We start from the raw sequence: 19,793 nt of genomic DNA, 5'->3' as shown, positions 1-19,793 counted from the left end.
CTCTGTGTGTGTGTGTGTGTGTGTGTGTGTGTGTGTGTGTGTGTGGATACAAAAAGAGGGAGCGAGTGTGTGAAATGAAGATGAGAGGATGTAACAGACATAGACGAAGAGAGGGAGCAGGACAATGCAATGGTAAGAGTGTGTGTGTGTGTGTGTGTGTGTGTGTGTGTGTGTGTGTGTGTGTGTGTGTGTGTGTGCACTCTCTCCCCTCTCAGTGTCATCAAGAACTGGCAGTACACCAAACTCTGTGTGCTAACTTGTGTGTTTTAGTGTGTGTGTATCTCTCTGTAAGTGTGCATAAATATGCGTGTGCATGTGTGTAGAAGCATCTGTATTTTTTTGCCTCACATTTGTGTGTGCAAGCATCTGTGCATTTGTGAGTGTGTGTGCGCAAGGGCCTTTTGTAAGTGATAGTTAGCTTGCGCCCTCTCCTTGTTGCTCCTCTCATGCAGAAAAATTTTAATTTTTGGTTCGTCTGATTTTCAATCTGGCATATAACCACTCTCGTTGGGAATATTTAAACTCAACCTCTGGGCTCTTTCGGGAAATGTTTTGGCATTTTCTGTAATTTTACTTGAATTGAAGGTTTACCTTGTCCTTTTAAGGGTTGCAGTGTAACCACATGTCTCTCCTCACAGCTCATTTAAAATCAGACTCAGTGGGGGATTCAGAATGATTATCATTTCAAGCATCTGATTGAAACAACCACCAATCTTATTTACATTTACAGGTTTTGGATACTTTTCCCCCATGTTTTTGTTATTGTTTTTGAAACACAGATACTTTCAAATAATGCCAGATGATGATATTAACTGCTGTGATGACCAAGAAAAGTTGCTCCAAATATAATGCGATATGTTTTGAGGAAGTATTTCCTTTCAGGGACTTCCATTTCTTCCTGTGGGAGTCAGGTGTTTAACAGGAAATAAAGGGTCACATAATATGGCAGTGATATGAAAACACTCATGATACAATAACCAAAACATCCAACCTAAACAAACTTCATTTCGATATAAGTTAGAACAAAACATGAAAGTCTCTTAAGGTTGTGTTAACCACAGACCTTATTCCAGGCGTCTAACCAAAAACCCCTTTAAAAATCCATTGACTTTGAGACAAGGAAACAGAAGTGCGAGACTCATCTGAGGACTCATTCCTGTAGCACTCTATCATTTTCTAACTTTCATGTATAACCATGTAAGAAAGTATCATGTGGGTTTCATAAAACTATCTCAGTTGGCAAAAAGTTTACTAAAATTTAAAGGAGCATCATACGAGCACTTTTCTTGTCTTTCCTCAGGTAAATTCTGCGAGGTGTTTCCTTGCCCCCTCCAGCTGAGCCTTATCAATTATTAATGTCTGAACATGGTCTCTAAGGATCTGCAATCCATTATTAATGCCTGACAATTTCTCTCCTTCTCTCCCAGGATCTCCTTCTGTCTCCCCCTCATCCTTCTCATCGTCCCTCCTTCGATCTGCTCGTCCCAAAACTTCCATCCGATCAACCGTCTGGAGAAAAGCTAATAACAGGTGTGTCTTCCTCCCTCCTCGTATCATTTCCTCCTCCTACTCTCTTGCTCCTCCTGTTGTCCTATCTTCAATCTGTCTGTGATTTCTTCTGGGTCACCAGGGGTTTTCACAAGGTGTTAAATGCGCTAAATGTGTGTGTGCGCATGAGTGTGTGTGCCACCTGGGATAAGGTGGCAACCTGCTAAACATGTGTGTCTTTGTATTAATGATGCATGAAGGCTTGTCTTACTCCTTCAGACAATTAACTTGCATACAAACACGCACGCACGCACGCACGCACGCACGCACGCACGCACGCACACACACACACACACACACACACACACACACACACACAGAAACACACCCTCCAACTTGCACATCATCTTTCATGTGTGTTTACTCACACCTGCCATTGTGCTTTTAGTCCACATCTGTGAGAGACTTAAAACAGCAAGTGCTATATTTGATTTTCACATTTTCATCAGTGGATTGTTTTTATAATTTAAAATACGAGAATATTTTTCTGTCAATAGAAAAACAACCATCGCCAAAAAGGTGATAGCAGGGGTTTAAGATTAAGTCATCTCATGCTGTACGTTTGTATGACACTGACAAAATACACCCTTATGTCAAACCCATCATCTTGTGACAGCTGTGGAGTTTAATTTCCTATTTAAAACATGAATGCAGTCTGTTACTATACAAATAAAATGCTGCATATTCAGTTGGCGTACTAGTGATGCAAGCGCCGTGAACTACATTGTAGATGGGTCAAAACATCCGGAGATCGACTGATCTATTTAACAAAATAAGCTGGTGGGGGAATTTATATTTCCATGAAGACATCAATAACTTTTAAATGGCCCCTTTACATATTGTGACATTCTGTTTAAAGTAACATAAATGGGCATCATTGTATAGGAATAACCTTAACAATATGAAAAAGAAATATCAAATAGGAGGCCAAACGTGCCAATAAGAGATGAACATTTGTTGAGAAAAAGAATACAAGATACAATACAAAATCTGAGGATAAAATTAACAGGAAAATGAAGTGCTAAGAAGAGAGACGGAGGATGTGTGTGTGTGTGTGTGTGTGTGTGTGTGTGTGTGTGTGTGTGTGTGTGTGTGAGAGAGAGAGAAAGTGTGTGTGTGGCAGGAACAGACGGCGCTGTGGCCTTTTGCTGGCAAGTGAGTGTACTCAGGTGCAAGGATGTGTGTGTGTGTGTGCGGTTATTCTTTCCTCAGGTGCATGTAGGAAGGGAGTCCTGGGTGTTGTCTTTTGGCAGGAGCCATTCGTGTGTGTGTGTGTGTGTGTGTGTGTGTGTGTGTGTGTGTGTGTGTGTGCGCGCACGCTCGCTCGCTCGCTCCTGGATCATCTTCCAGAGAGACGAGAGTCTGTAATTACTGTAGTAGGAAGACTCTTGCCAGCCGCAGAAGAATCAGGCATTCATCTTACTGTATAACACACACTCTCTTGCACACACACACACTCACTCACTCACACTCACTCACACTCACAATTATCTACCTGTGAAGTATAAACTGTCCTTTCCAATTACAGGCTCCCCCCTGCCTATTAAACACAACTTTAACAAAACCTACCTGAGGCTTTCTCTGTGCAGCAACTTTAAATGCAAAGACCCGTTAAATAACCTCAGTGTTTTTACTTTGCCTGCTGATAGTTGTTCTCTAAAGCCCAGTTCAGACCAAAGATTCACCACAAGACGAGTTGAAACAGGCAAATACTTGCAATGTGCCATTCTGCAACATTCTAAAAACCTTCTGATTGACACCAGTGCAACTACATAAGACGGTGTATCATCTCTATGCAACAACTCTCTCTACTTCTGTACTGATTTCCAGCTTTTCAGGCTTATTTTGTGGCGGAATATAATTTGTAGCTTCTTAAGAATGAGGATACTGATGGTTAGATGTTGTGTAGATGCCTGTTTGTCCAGAACGTAGCCCAGTGGTTTCCATCCTGGCAGCTGAGACATGTACTGGTTTTGGGAATAAGAAAATAGTGGATACTTTTACCTCTTCAATGACACCATCTGAGAAGTATCGAGATAAAAATCACTCTTTGGTGGAACTGCTCACAGCTCATAGACATCTGACTGCTTGAAGTGCCAAAAAAAGGCTGGTAGCCATTGGCCCTGTCATGAATAGAGTAGTCTGACTCACCGGATGTAGACTGGGGTTATCAACCTGCCATAAGCTGGCTATTTATTCCAGCATTCTCCCCACCTTCCTCTATCTGCATGTTACCTTTTTCAAAATCCTCATGGATAGGGGAAACAGCAACCTTAAAACTAATAACCCAAATGCTGAAAATGACAAGTGTTGAGGAAGATTTGGATCGTGCAATAAGGCCTGCCCACTGTTGATCCATTTTCTGACACAGGTTTAATGACTTCCTCCAGAGCTGAAGTATAGTCAGGCTTCACCTCTATGGCACCAATTATCAAATTATGTTTTTCTCTTTTACCACTAAATATTGAATGACACAGTTGATATGTCTGTTATTGGTTTTTGTGGAGAATTCGCCATCTTAATGAGAGCGTTCCCCTCCTCACATGCAAATATTCCACCAAGTTCCCTCCCGACCTATTTTGCGAGAGCACCATGACTGCATCCTGGGCTTGGTGCCGCCCAAGACGATTGGTTTAAAGAATCACAAACAAACCAGAGCACGTTTCCTCAATAGCAAACTAATAATGGGTGCTTCCAGACCTGTCTCTAGTGCTGACACAACATTATGTACAGAGAGGTTCAACACAGCAAGATTCAAAATGCTGTTATGCATATCTGGGGTAGTAAGTCACACGTGAAAATCATAATCAAGTCTCAAGCAAGTCCCAAGTTACTGCGGTGAGAATCAAGCAAGTCAAGCCGAGTCCCTGCTATAAATTGACTAAGACCAGTCATGTCATGGCTCATGTCATGTCAAGACTAGAGATGTACCGATAGCATTTTTTCCTTCCTGATACCAATTCCGATCCCTGAACCTTAGGTATCTGCCGATACCGATCCGATGCCAGCGTGTAAAATAAAAATGGATGGGATATGAATTGTTGTATGTCTCAACTCCTAAAACTCTATGTAAAATATTAAGAAATAAATACATAATAGTAGAATGAATGGCATGAAACTTCTTTTCATTATTATTATCCAGTGTTGACACAGATCAAGACACAGGTTAAAGTGCAGTCACACAATTTGGTAAAAAAGACATTTTAAAGGCTACATGTAGAGCTGCACGATATTGGAAAAAAAACTGACATTGCTATATTTTTTTTTGCAATATATATTGCGTTATTAAAAAAATCAAGAATTTCTACCAGGTGACTTAAAGTAAGAAAATTTAAAAAAAAGTAAAAGTAATAAAAATAGGACAAGAATAACCTGATAACATCACACACGTCGTGAAAGATGACCGGGGATAATTGGTGTGTACCATCGTGTAGTGTGTCATGTCTGTCGGCCAAGTCACGGCACGATTTTATGACTTCACAGTCGTGTAATGTGACATAGTGACTTTCAGAACGGGCAGAAAAGTCGTGTAGTGTGTACCAGGCATAAGTCCTCCTTAACCGTTCCTCCCTCCTGCATGTCGCTCATTTTCAGTGTGTGACTGCAGTGTATGCATGAGAGGGGGAGGGGCTGCTGTTGTCAGAGAAGGAGAGAGAGAGGGAGAGAGAGAGAGAGAGAGAGAGAGAGAGGCGAGCGGAGCTGAGCAGAGCAACGAGCGGAGCTTCAGAGCTACTTTTCTGAAGCAAAACAAAAGTTTACATGTTCTAAAAAAGAGAAAACATTGCATGTCCTGCTTTGTGACTATTGCACATGCGCACATCGCGATGGCGATGTTCAAACGATAGCGTGCGTATCCGTAATGACGTGAGGCATTATGTGGTATCGGATTGGTCATAGGCTGTACTCGCCGATGCCCGATGCCCGATGCCCCATTTTAGGCAGTATCGGAGGCATTTCCGATACTGGTATTAACTCTAGTCAAGACATGGAATTCTGATGACCAGCCAGTAAGCTAATAAGTTAGCTAAAAAGACATTCACCTCCCTTTCTTTGTGGGTTGTGTAGTGACCAGTGAGATTAGGTATTGTGGTGGCCGTGTCACTGATTTTTGAGCTGCAGATGTTACATACTGCTGTTGTCTTTTTACTACTGTCATCGACAACATAGTCAATGAATCCAGATTTTATTATTTTTGGACTGGCCCACTACATGAAAACTGCCTTGTGCGGTAGCTTGATGGGCAGCTGCGTCCTCATATGTCGCCAGTTTTGCACACATTGTGAGAGAAATCACTCAATCATGTTTTAAAGATAAAACGTAATCAATGTCTCAATATCTATAAAAAAAAAAAAAATAAATCCGTAATGCCATATTTGTTTGTAGTTACCTTACATTTTAGGTGCAATTTTATTTATATTCTTCTTTTTGGAGATGCACTGTATTAAGGTGAAGAAGAACATGAAAGCAGTGATTTGTTGTTTTATTTTTGGTATAAAGCTTTGGTGCCATTTTATTTTGTTTATAGGAGATGCACTGTGACTAAGGACCAGTCTTATTAAGATTTGTACATTAGCAGCAATGTAGCACAACATACAAGTGAAGGCAGTGCTCTGTTTATTTAAATGTGACAGAGCAAAGAAAAATATTCTGTGCCTAAAATCAACGAATAATCATAATGAATGAGTTAAAGAATAACTGTGATCTCAATATTGATCAAATAATCAAGATTATCATTTTTGGCCATTATTGTGCAGCTGGAGGACCTACTCCACCACCAGTGGGTCCAAGGGACTCCCTACATTGAAAACCTCAACATCACTGCTTCAGTGGTAAAAAAGTCGACAGTTTACTGGTATGACTTTAGAAAAACATTTTAAGATATTTATGTTGCAATAAGGAACCATCATTCCAGTTATCATGCCGCGTGTGGGATGTTGTTAATACTCGCTCAGTATCTCCTCATATATTCCTCTCATTTGTTTTAAAGCACCACTGAACATCTCTCGCTCCTTAACAGATTCTTGTAATGAAACACAGTTCTTGGGTTTTAATTAGTACTCAATCTGCTTTTGTATTCCTGTGAACTTCATAAATGCCACATATTCAACAAATAACAATTAGGCTTAATTAAGATGATTAAAAACTCCCACCTAATCCGTCAACACACCGTGTTCATATTTTACACTTTCCGTGTGTGTGTGCTTCTCCTCTTCACGCTTGACAAATCAAGATCACTGTATAATGACTGCATAACGAGCATGTCCTTAAGATACACAGACGCGCACCCACACACACACATACATATTCACAAGCAAACATGTCCTTAAGACAGACAAAGCTTATCAATAGCCGTTAATTAAATTCTTGTGCGTATTAATAAAAGACATAGAACTGCTGTTTACGGTGCTCTCTAAGTGTGCGTGTGTTCTCTGCTTGTTTGTTTGCTTTAATGAAAAGATTTCACCTTGCAACAGTATTGGTTGTGGCAAGTGTTTGTGTGTGTAAGTATGTGTGTAATGCCTGTAGATACAGTAGTTTGTGTGTTTTTTACCACAAATTAAATGACAAACGATGGACAAATCGGACAAGAGGAAGAATATATCAGTTAGTCAAGGGTGTGTAAGAGTGTAAGAGACGCTGTGGAGAAAGAAAGAGAAACATTTTTAGGGGTTGGTTGACTTAAATTACAGAAGAGATTCTCACTTCTAGTACTATGCAAAAAGGTTTATTTTGATGTGGCTCCAACCACATTGGTCCAGACTGAAATATCTCAATAACTATCAGATGGATTGCCATGGCACTTTGTATGAACACTCAAATGGATGAAGCCTTTTGACTCTGATGACCCCCTCTTTTTCCTTTAGCACCGCCATGATGGTAACATTTTTTTATCTTTTGCAAATTGACACAACAGCTGGGGACGGGGATTATTTCTTAAATGGTGCTAAAATGCTAGCGTATACATTTTTACATTAAATCTCTGTTTTCAAATGAAAAAAGTTTTACTGTGGATGTGGCCTTAGTGTTAATCTTACACGCAAAAAAACTAAGATGGTGACCATGATAACATTGTATCTGATAAACATCAGCGTCTTGTAAATGTGACCATGTTGCCATGATAGCATTAGCATTTAGCTCAAAGACCTACTGTGCCTAGGTACAGCCTCACAGAACAGCTAGCATGGCTGTAGCCATCTAGTCTTGTTTGATTCTGTGAGAATCAAACATGCAATTCTAAGATCCTGTGGTTTCCTTGATATGGAAAACATGGACAGAATCATCGAATTTGATAGTAAAAATGGAATTAACTGTAAAACACAGAGTATTGTGAAATTAAGGCTGAGCAATATATGAATATAATATTGTTATTATTATATGAGACTAGATACTGTCTTACATTTTGTGAAAGCACCAACAGTCAACCCTAGAATATTATCGTAATATTGACATCAAGGTATTTGGTAAAAAATATTACAAGCTCAAGAGCAGGGCTCGGCTCCTCCACACACACCAGCGGCTTGTTTGACCACAGAGAATCATGTGACAACTAGCCTGACTGCAGTTATTTTTTGGTCAGCCAGGCTGGGAAAAATCCTGTCCTCCTGGGCTTCTTGGGTCCACCCAAGGCAACATCTGATGTCACTTGCATTTCCGTGGTCAAACCAGGTGCCACTAAATTTGGAGTGCCCCAGTCCTCTGACCTGTAAATGCATTGAAACAGCGCAGGATACACATAAAACTATGTCTGCTTTTCAAAATAAGGTGTTAGCACAGTGTTAATACATTTTAGGAAAAGAGATTAATTGGATTATGTTCACAGGAAGTATAAAACGTTATCTGCATCCCTTATAAATTAAGAAATCCCACTACATTATGAGGTAAATTGTGAGGCCCTGCAGTCATGTGGAAGAGGCCCTCTGAGATGCGACGTCATCCAAAAAACTGAGGAATTCAACACTATCAGCTAAATTTAGAGCAGAGTGATACGAAGCTCAGGTGTGAAGCACTTTATATCACAAAAGGCTGGAATGTTTGGTTGTATAACTGTATTGAAGCGCGTCCTTTGATTAGAAAATAGTGCAATGGTGTATTACATCAAACTGATTAGTATTCATTTAATTTTGAGTACTTTCTTATGGAAATTTATACATCCTCCACATGATTAGACATTCGCTCTGGTGACATAATGTGCTTAAATAGCAAAACACAGAATTCAGAAAATAAAAATAAATAAATAACTAAATAAATAAATAAAAATCAGGACAAAATGAAAACAGATTTAATATGGATCTTAAATTCCTATCATTGCAGTTGTACTGACATTGCAGCAAAAATCTTTTAGAAAGATTTCTGAAAACCAAAGGGAATATAAACCACTACCTGCATAACTATATACTACTAGAGCTAAGTAGGAAAGTATGTTATTGTGTAATTTGAGTGACCACATTTATTTAAAAATGGTTATTATATGACTGTTTCTTTGGACACTCAACCAAGACTGAAACACCAAGGCCAAGTTGATGATAAGTCTTTGAAAAGATCACTGATTAAAGATTCTAGTTCTGAATACAGATCATGACCCCATTATTTGACATACATTCCCCATTCCTTGGAAACATCCAAATCATTTCAAAGTTACTATTGACATATATTTCTATTGTCCATTTTTCACACAATACCATTGCCAATACCTTTGAGGCAGCAAAAGCAATCAATAACCTGAGTAACTTTTCTTGAGCTTTAATTGTGGAGTAAAATACTATAAATGCATTCTTTTTGTGATGGAGTTTGGTCAGTTAAAATGATCCACCTTTCAGAAACAAATGTGGCAACTCTTTCTTGAAATCCCCTCATCACTTTCTCTCTCGCCTCATCCTGTCTTATCCTTTTATATCTCCTCTTTCACGGCCCGGCACCATCTGTTCATCTTTAGTCGAGAAGGAGCTCACTTTCCTCTCTGGCTCTCTTCTGCTCTCTTTTTCAAACTCATTCTCTGACATTGGCCCCGTGCCCTTAGCTCTAATTTATTAGAAAGTGAGAGCTTTTCTTTAAATCCTCATCCTGACTGGCCTTGGAAGGCCTTCAACATGACCTACATGATAATCTGACACTTAGTTTGAGTCAAAATAATAGTTGCAGAGATTTTAAAAATTTATCGCATGATTTTTTAACATGCTACAGATTATCTAAAGAAGTACAAGTGTATAAAATAACCCGAGGATGCTCCGCCGATTCTTCCCTTTCACCCCTCTTCCATCATTTTTCTTATCCTATCCTCATTTCCTCTGCTCTTTCCTGGCTCCTCCAGATTAACGCCCTCCTCCTCCCTCCTTCTTCCCCCTCTGATATTCCCTGCCTTCCCCTCCAATTCCCATCCACCCTGCTCCATCTCAGGGGCATATGTCAAGAGGAAGCAAGCATCTGCTCCTTGAGAGGGATTTTGTGTCCGCAGCGCTGCCATTCTGTGCCAGAAGTCCGTCAGTCGCACGGCGGCAGTATGGCCATGTACTGTCTGGCAAGGAAATGGGACATGGACCCAGGAGGGAAGCTCTGCTTGATTTCATTTGGGTGTCTGCATCTTGGTGTGAGTTTCTCAGCAGATTTCTGTGTAGCGGGGCCCAATATAAGAGAATAACAGAGATGCACCTGGTGTTGAAAGGAATCAGAATGAAGGACGGTGAAAGACAAGAAGTGAAAATGAAACAAGGAATAAAGGTAGGGGGAACAAAAGATGCAAGTGCAAGTGTTTGTTGGTGGGGAGGGTGAATTATAAACCAGCATATGAAGGCAAACTCTTAAACATGAATGCCAACTGAAGCATTGTGTTGAAGAGCCAAGTGCGAAGCAGGTGGGAAGACTTGGAACATTTAGGAGAAGGTGGTAGATTAAGTTTTTTTCTGCTTGCAGGTGTGTGATCAAAATGAAGAAACCCTCCATTGCTACCACATGTTTATTGTCATTGTCCTACACATCATTACCCAAATCAAGGGTAATTTTCTGCAATAATGAGCGTAAATAAATGAGGTTTTAAAATAAAAGGACTTTAGTGCATCTCAGGCAATTGCTTGGATTTACTTTAATGAAGACATGCTTTACATCAGAATGCTTCCACACCTTATTAAAGCTCTGTGCCCAGACCTCATCTGTCGAGGCACCAGTTTGGGCCTCGAATTGGCTGATTTACAGGGATACCATCAACTTTAAACTGCTTGGATCCCAAAAATGATCTGCTTTGTTATTTATTTATTTCAAATTAATAGCTACTCATTTTTTGAGTTGTTTTGAGGATGGAGCAATTATATCTGAAGTTGATTCAATCAAACTTCAAACCAATAGAAAGTACTGTACTACATCCAGAGCAGTGGCTTTCTGGGGGACGTGAACTATGGCTCTGTAACTAAATATGGACCCTGGTTCCTCAAGTAAAAATGCATGTGAAGTTCATGAGCTCCTGAAGAGCTTCTCTGGTTCTTAGGAAAATGACTGCAGTAGAAGATGAGCCGTCTGTATGTGATATCCTCTTTTCTTTGATTTGCAGAAGTGAGGGTGAACTGTTTATTTTTTTGAAGTTTGGTCTCATAGCTTCCTTGGTGATTAAAATATGGATCCCTTAGCCATGTCTAGTCTTGTACGAGTCAGGATGAGTAATAGATTTTCCTACACCTATTTTGTGTCTTGGATGCTGTCTATTATAGGTCTTCATGGGTCCAAAATGACGGACCTGAACCCTAATGGACCTGAGGCCTGTACTACGAAGCAGGATAAAACAGATAATATTTTATTAGTAAAATAATCCACACACTGTTAATCGGCTCCCATTAATATAAATGCCACATTTCGGTCAGATAGACCTCATTTGTCATTAACTAGGCTACTTTTCCACCCTTTACTTCAGCAGCGAAACAGTCTGGCATCACTTTAAAGTGTTTTATGTTACGTCGTCATCCAACTAAACAGCAAAAAACACTCTATACTGATGTCACATAGGCTCATCGCACAGTGATAACTGCACATAATTTAAGTCTCAGATGACGGTGAATTTTTGGATAGTATTTTCAATGTTTCTAGATTTTCCACTTTAAGAATACACAGTCTTGTCTTCATCCCGCGGCACTGACATTTTACTGTCTCGTAATTGCAGACACTACCGTTACCGTTTCATCAGCCTACTTCATTCATGGTTCTGATCATGATGCTCGCAATAAACAACCCCGCCCCTTTTACATGGACACGCTCGTGGCTGGAGAGGAAAACCCAGAGTTGACTAGAATAGTTGATAACCAGCTTTGTAGTACCAGTTATCCAGATGGCCAATGTTAGGGTTAGTCAAACCAGAAAATGAGAAGATATTCTGGGTAAGTTGAAGTGGCTTCGTAGTACAGGCCTCTGGAAAATTCTTTTTGAGATCTGATTGGACACAATAAATTTAGAAACATAGTAACCCAACTCGTTTTTGCCCGAGATGTTACAGACCTGACCTGGTGCATGTCCAAGAGGAAGGATTTTACGGACCCAATAAATTTGGTAATAAATATTGCAACAAAAAATTATGCTTAAAACTTTTTTTCTTCATGTTGAACACAACATACTGTTCTTACTCATTTTACTGTATACAATGCTTAATGTTTCACATGTCTTCTATTATTTTATTCTGTTGTCACCTATTTTATTGTTGTTGTTGAGATGTGAGCTGCCGTAATGCCCGCAGTGACCAGATCACAATAGTTCTAAGCACCTTACATCGTGCACACAAATTTAAGTGTTTACACTATTGTCCTACACCTTAATAGCTTGGTTAGATCTTTCACAATTCAGTTGTTCAGTCTGTTTTACAGAAACCATGAGCACCAAAGAATGACTCAATCAAACATGGTAAACAAGCAGTACCATATACTGTAAAAGTGTTGACTCCCTACCTTTGAAGCGGTCGTAAAGTTATATTATGTCTATTCTTTGATTATTTAAATTCTTTTAGTCTGTAAGGGTCCACCGATCAAAAGACCCAAAATGGCTTTCCATGAAATTAAGCAGAGTTGTGAATATTGTCAGGCTCACTATCCATCTGTGTTTCTCTCATGATCAGTGCTGGATCTACTCGGGTATTACACATAATGACAGACCCAGGGTCAGCGGTAATAGAATGGGACCGATCCGGGCCTGATTGACCATAATAAACGTGGACCCTGCACATTTCCTAGGTAGTCTCGGCTCCTAGGGTCTGGGTAGAAGATCTCTACTGTCTATATAAACAGACTAAAGTGAATGTGTATATGTACTGACCTTGATGTGTACTTCAGTGCATGACAATGTCAGTGTCCTCACCATAGCTAACTGTGAAAGACACACAGTGATTGTGGCCATGAGCATCTGCTGAACTGCCAATACATTGACACACACACACACCAAAACCAAGAGACAGAAGCACGCAGGCATTGATACATAAGCCCATGAACACAACTTGTATACTGTAGTGTACACACAGTGAATAGGTGCAGCACCTTTAGGGGCACACAGCATGGGACTGAACACTTTCGCTCCTGCTTAACGTGTATTATCTTAGTCATCAACCCCTGCTGAATCAGTGAGGGTCACACAGTAAACAGTCTGCATTTCAACTGACTGTAATCAAGACAAAAATGGCTTTTTGACCTAAAGAAAGGAGGAAGGTCTGACTATTTTTTATAGTGTCACTTATTCCAGTGCAATATGCACGGATTCCCTGTAATTATTAATTTGCGTCTTTCTCTGATGTATGAATCTTTGATTAACATTTAGTGTGATGGAGTGTAGAATCATGTTACACAAATGATCATCATTTTCACTTAAATAAGTTCCCCAAAAGACCTATTTTTAAACAAAATTTTACCTGGATTTTTGTAATGTTTGCTGCTGCAAGATGATACTGCTCCTTAAGCTAAATGCTTATAACAATTACACAAATAGTAATTGGGAGAAAATGCAAATAAGATTATTATGATTATTTATTACAGTGTCTGAGTTGTTAAGAAAGCAACAAATGGTTAAATTGCGGTGTCTTGAGTGCAAACTGTATTTTAAAAATCTGACTTTTACCTTGATTTTTGTGCTTTTTATTATATTCTCTTGTGTTTTTTATTCAACATAAACACTGATTAATTTATAGTTTTTATAAAAAAAAAATAAAATAAAAAATAATGAGCCCTGGGCATATTCAAATTACACATACTGCCACACACCTACACACACGGCATGCACTTTTAAGACCTCTTCGCTCTCCAATTTAGTGCAAGAATAAACAGCAGCGAGGGAAAAGAAAAGAGTAAATGTGTCATTAATAAAAAAGGAAGACGAGCTAATTGTGTTGCATGCTCTGGAAAAATCAAAAATCCATTAGAGAGGGGGAAAAAGGACAGTGAACACGGCTTTTTGAAAAACAGATGATGTCTCACAAAAGAAGAAAACCAAGAGCGCTTTTACCTTTAATTTAGTCCTATATCCTCGATTTAAGATGGTCTTTATGTGCACGTCTGTTTGTGTGTATGTGTTTGTAAGTGTGTGTATGTTACTGTTGTACTCTGCTTAATGCATGCCAATGAGTCACACAAGAGGCAACTTTATCTAATCTCCATAAATGGCCATACAGTTCAGGAAGGTCACCCACACACACATGCACTAACACACACACACACACACACACACACACACACACACACACACACACACGTCCCCATGAGAGAGAGCATAAGGAGCTGGTAATTGAGAGAAATTAGAAGAAATGATGGAAGGGACTGCTCGAAGTAAAGAGGAATGAGAGAGACAGAATGGACTCTGGGGTGAAACAATTAGCTCTGTCATTTAATGTTTGCTATGCTTTACCAGCTCAGAAAGGTCAGTGCACTCCTACAAAGGATGAAGTCATTTTCCTATGAGGTCTCCAAAGGGACATCATATCTTGAAGATTTGTTTTTCTCAGTAATATGGCAGAGTTGGTAAAAGCAAGGTGAGTTAAGTCAAGGGTTAGATTTTTATTCTGCTGCAGAAGTGCATTTCTCTTATAAGAGAAAAAAAATCTCATAATCATGACATCTCCATTTCAGAATGATGACGTATAGCTGTTAAGTTTACATACACATTTTGTAAGGATCTTTTGATAATCTGTATAAAGCAGGGTCCAAGGGCAAAAATGCCCCAAGAAATCTCAGAATGCCTTTAAACACCGTAGTCTTGGGGCAGAAATCGCCCCCAAGATTGTGAAATTTTCTATATGTACCAGTTTAGGCCAATATTCTCATCTACATTCGGCTATCATTTTATTTTATTTCATTTTATTTGATTGCCATTTCTGTCTCTAACACACACTTACACAAACAGCGCTGCTGTTCACACACGCCACTGTTGTGATACTTGGCAGAAGCAGGCAATCCTGCACCTTCACTAAAGTTGGCTTCTGTGATTGACTGGTGCCATGTGAAAAAAACCTGAACTCTTATGGAAGATACCAACCCAAATCCTGAGATGTCACCAACTCAAATAAGATGGCAAAGAAAGTTGCTGCTTCTACATTTGAAAAATGGAAAATAGACTGGCTTGGTGTTGAAGAGATAAATAAGGTCCTGATCAGACACACACTGATTCACCTGTCCTTAGCTTATTTTTTATTTTTATTTTTTTTGCTTTAAAGTTAGCCTTAAAATCTGCTTAAAAAATGGACAGGTTGAGGGCACTTGTTCTAACTCTGATTTAAGGTGAGAGGATGTTCCCAAATTGTTCATTGGTCACAGGGAAATGGAGATCCATGTGGGTACATGAGACCCTCAGACAGAAGTGAAATCACAGGGAGTACCACAAGATGGTCCAGGAGCTTCGCCTGGATGATGGTCAGTTCAAGGCTTATTTTGGATGAATCTGGGACAGTTTGACAATCTGCTTTCAATCGGCAGGTGTAATTACAGTTGATCCAATAACAGGTAAAAGTAGCACGCACATCCCAAAAAACTTAATGCTGGGTGCTGGACCAAAAGGTAAGTATGGAATAAAAGATAAAGTCCGTACACCAGAAGCTGCTCCTTGAACAATTTATCCCTGCCCTTCATCAGACATGATGAAGGGCAGGGGCCTGAAACGTAACACATGAATAAATTGTTCAAGGAGCAGCTTCTGGTGTGCAGACTTTATCTTTTATTCCGTAATTACAGTTGGTAAAATGTTTGTGATTAATTGAGGCTACAACAACATGCCGAGGGCGACGATGAAAGTGAGCTTACATTAGCTTCACACAAACCATGTATGCTACCACTTGTTGTCATGGCCTTAACCAAAGGCCTGCCTTAATTCAGTATTTAAGTACTCAGCTTACCTTCAACAAACAAGCAAGCAACATCGATTTGCACATTGTAAGTAACGACACTAACACTAAAGACTTTTGGGCCCTTTTGACAGGACTTGTAGGTACTAGTCTGCCAACCTTCTCTTTTCCCAAAACTTTTGATAGATCCTCTGCAGTTTCTAAAGTGGATGATAAAAAAGACCATAAACTAGTTCATTTAGATGAAGTTTTGAATTTACCTGTAAACTAATGCATTGTAAATATATGAAGGCTATTAAGAGCTAAATAAATAGAACTGTTTCCTGCTTTCTCTCACACATACAGGTGATTGCACACTTCTGTCTAGTATGATTTTTATTAAGTCATGTTGGCATGCCCCCCAAATATTTTTTAAATGTCCTTAACTGGTACATGAAGTGATCAGTCAACATAATGCTTGTGACCCGGACAGGGAGTGGGAGTGGAGGAGTATAAGGAACATCAAATAGACTTTGCAATTCACTTGAATGATTCCAACGACTTAAGCTGCCCCACAATGTTGACATACTAATTATTAAGTACATTATTACGTCACTCAATCCAACGTCTCCCAACGCCTAAAATTAAGAAGGTGTCACCATGTCTTGGTGATGACATAGCTAACTGTGAAAGACACACACTGTGATGTGACTAAAACTTATCCATCAACATATTCACAGCAAAAGGTCGTCCTACTCTTCAAAGCTTTCAGTCACATCTTGTGGACTACCTTTAGTTGTAGTGTTTTTATTTGTCACTTTGGTAACATAGAAAAGTAGCAGTCATGCTTGCAATGGGTTCTAAGAGTCAAGCTTTTTGTTTGAGTTACAGTATTTGTAGTAGCTCTTGTGTATTGTGAATACCTTTTTTTTTCATTGTTAAAAGGAAGCTGTGTATGTTTGTGTCATTAAAGACTCTGCTGGAGTGCATCATTTTGTATTTAGGGGCCCCACCCAAACTGCCAGAATCCCCACGGGAGTGCCTTATCATAAAAATGCAATAATGTTTCAGTAAATATATATTTTTAAAAGTGACATCTTAGGAATATGTCTCATTGTAAAGAATAAACAAGATAGGGGGCAAAAAAAGGGTTGTCTAATTATGTCAATATAATTTTCAGTGATAGCAATATAACAAAAAGTTGATAAATGATTTATATAATTAAACCACCCATACACATAAACGAGAGGGGGGGTAATGCACCTTAAACCATAGTTACCATCTGCCTTTAAACCAAAGAAGAAGTAGAAGAAATTTTGATCATAATTGATTTGAATCTACCTCCGATTTTTGAAATGTTAGGCTGTTTGGCAAGTGTTTGTCATGTTCTGACAGTCAATACTAGTTTAAATCACAATAAACCCTCCGGTTTCTTCAACTTACACTCAAGAGCAAAAATAAGCCTTTAAACTTGCCAGAAATAATGATTTGATATCTGTCATGATAATTCAGGCTGTTCTCATGCACTGTTCCTATGTCTACCTATATAAAGTAATGCATGAGAATATGTATATAACCCATGTAAAGTTGAGCCAGTACTTCATATATAATCCACATAATCAGAAAGGCTCCGATCCTGTGATCAATGCACTGACGGGAGTAAAAAATGAAGTCTTATAAAGACCGAAAGTCCGCATAAGAAGGCAGGTTGGGGTGGAGGATGAGCCGAAGAGCACAGGACTTTGCCCCAGGCGGCCGGTGTTTGTTTCCTGTGAAACCAAGTGAACTTTGAGTTATTTTAAGGAACGTCATCACCATGTTTCTCTTCCACAACCTAAACCACTTAACCAACATTACTAAACCTAACCTACGTAACTTTACTTTCCTAAACCTAACCTACACAGCTGTACTTTCCTGAACCCCAACCTACGTAACTTTACTTTCCCAAACCTAACCTACAAAACTTTACTTCCCTAAACCTAACCTACGTAACTTTACTTTCCTAAACCTAACCTACACAGCTGTTCTTTCCTGAACCCCAACCTATGTAACTTTACTTTCCTAAACCTAACCTACGGAACTTTACTTCCCTAAACCTAACCTACATAACTTTACTTTCCTAAACCCTAACCTACGTAACTTTACTTTCCTAAACCCTAACCTACGAAACTTTACTTTCCTAAACCTGAACTACATAACCTTCCTTTCCTTAATCTAACCTACGTAACTTTACTTTCCCAAACCTGAACTACATAACTTTCCTTTCCTTTACCTGACCTACATAACTTTACTTTCCTAAATCTAACCTATGTAACTTTACTTTATGAAACCTCACCTGTGTGACTTTACTTTCCTAAACCTAAACTACATGACTTTACTTTCTTAAACCTAACCAGTGAACCGTTACTTTCCTTAACCTAACCTATGAAACTTTACTTTCTTAAACCTAACCTATATAACTTTACTTTCCTAAATCTGAACTACATAGCTTTACTTTCCTAACCCTAACCTACGTAACTATATTTTTCTAAACCTAGCCTATGTAACTTTACTTTCCTAAACCTAACCTATGTAACTTTCCTAAACCTAACCCTCGTAACTTTCCTAAACCTAACCCTCGTAACTTTACTTTCCTAAACCTAACCTACAAATCTTTACTTTCCTAAACCTAACCTGCCTAACTTTACTTTCCTTAACCTAACCTAATCTACGTAACTTTACTTTTCTAAACCTAACCTATGTAACTTTACTTTCCTAAACCTAACCTACATCATTTTATGTGAAGTATGTACAGTGATGACACTTTCTGTAGGACACTAATTTATGCTGGTTCATTTGATATCATAAGAATGTGCATTTTTGGCCATAAAAGTTCATTTAAAAGGAATTCCTTTTTGGACCCCATTGTCATATCAGGTACTTGGAGCAATATGTACATTTTTTTTTTTTTTTTAAAGATATTTTTTGAGCATTTTGCCTTTAATGGACAGGACAGACAAGTGTGAAAGGGGGAGAGAGAGAGGGAGTGACATGCAGCAAAGGGCTACAGGCTGGATTCGAACCCGGGCTGCTGCGGCAACAGCCTTGTACATGGGGCGCCTGCTCTATCCGCTAAGCCACCGACGCCCCAGCAATATGTACATTTTAATAGACCTTAATTTTTATCTTGTTCATTGCCTGTCTAGTATGTGTGAGCTACACTTGCAGAGGCTCTTGGCATTGCTTTGATGTCGTCACAAAGGTCTTTCCATTTTTCCTCTTATTGTAAGGGAGGTAATTTTGTCTCTCCTGCTCTTTAAAGTGTTCACTACCATCCGTTTTTGATTTAGCCTCCTTTTTTTTATTCTTTGTTTTTGATCCCAGCATGAAACCAGGGGCCTGTATCACGAAGAGAGATCAACCTTTCCTGGGTTACCCAGACCTATCCTGGGTTGACTAACCCTAACAATGGCAATCAGGATAATCGAAATCACGACGCTGGATATCAACTCGGTAACTCAACCCAGAGTTGCTTTATCAAGAGCCGTGAACGCGCACGCAGCGGACCAATCACAATCATGAGAGAAGCGCAGCGTCACTGAGTGTCACTAAGCGTCCTCACAGAGCGCCGTATGTGCGGAGAGAAAAAAGTATGTGAGTATCAGAGATTAATTCTACTAAAATATGAGGAGGAGAAAAGCAACATTACAGAAAAGGCCAACACCGTGGCAGCTGCAGGAGGAGGAAACATGCGTGGCAACGCATAGCGGGATGAATAATGTTTAGTTTTAGTTTAGATTAGTTTATTTGCACATAATGTTAAAAATAAAATTTACAAGAATAAAAAAAGAAAAGTGCCGGAGAGGTTAGAAGCCACTAAAAGCTTATCAAAGAAATTGCCCTGTCAAAACATCAATGAAATCACATAATAGAGAAGAAAAAAAAACGAGTAAGGAAAGAAGAAATAGAGGAGGAGAGAGGGAAAAATCAAGACAAAACAAGG

The 19,793-nt window shown here is 39.2% G+C and overlaps 1 long non-coding RNA gene across 2 annotated transcripts in view; it reads left to right on the top strand.

The window, feature by feature from the left end:
- Window positions 1–19,639, top strand: part of LOC126401641 (uncharacterized) — a 154,354-nt gene extending 134,715 nt beyond the window's left edge. The window contains exons 6-7 of one of the 2 annotated variants that reach the window (XR_007571105.1): window positions 1,428–1,530; window positions 19,175–19,639. This is a non-coding gene — a long non-coding RNA (uncharacterized LOC126401641). Of the gene's footprint in view, window positions 1–1,427; window positions 1,531–9,942; window positions 9,997–19,174 lie in introns of those variants that run through there. The other variant, XR_007571104.1, reaches the window with a different exon arrangement.
- The last annotated feature ends 154 nt before the right edge of the window (window positions 19,640–19,793 follow it).

Source organism: Epinephelus moara, chromosome 15, assembly GCF_006386435.1.
Source record: "Epinephelus moara isolate mb chromosome 15, YSFRI_EMoa_1.0, whole genome shotgun sequence".
Classification (NCBI taxonomy): domain Eukaryota; kingdom Metazoa; phylum Chordata; class Actinopteri; order Perciformes; family Serranidae; genus Epinephelus; species Epinephelus moara.
This window is presented reverse-complemented; position numbering and strand designations above follow the sequence as displayed.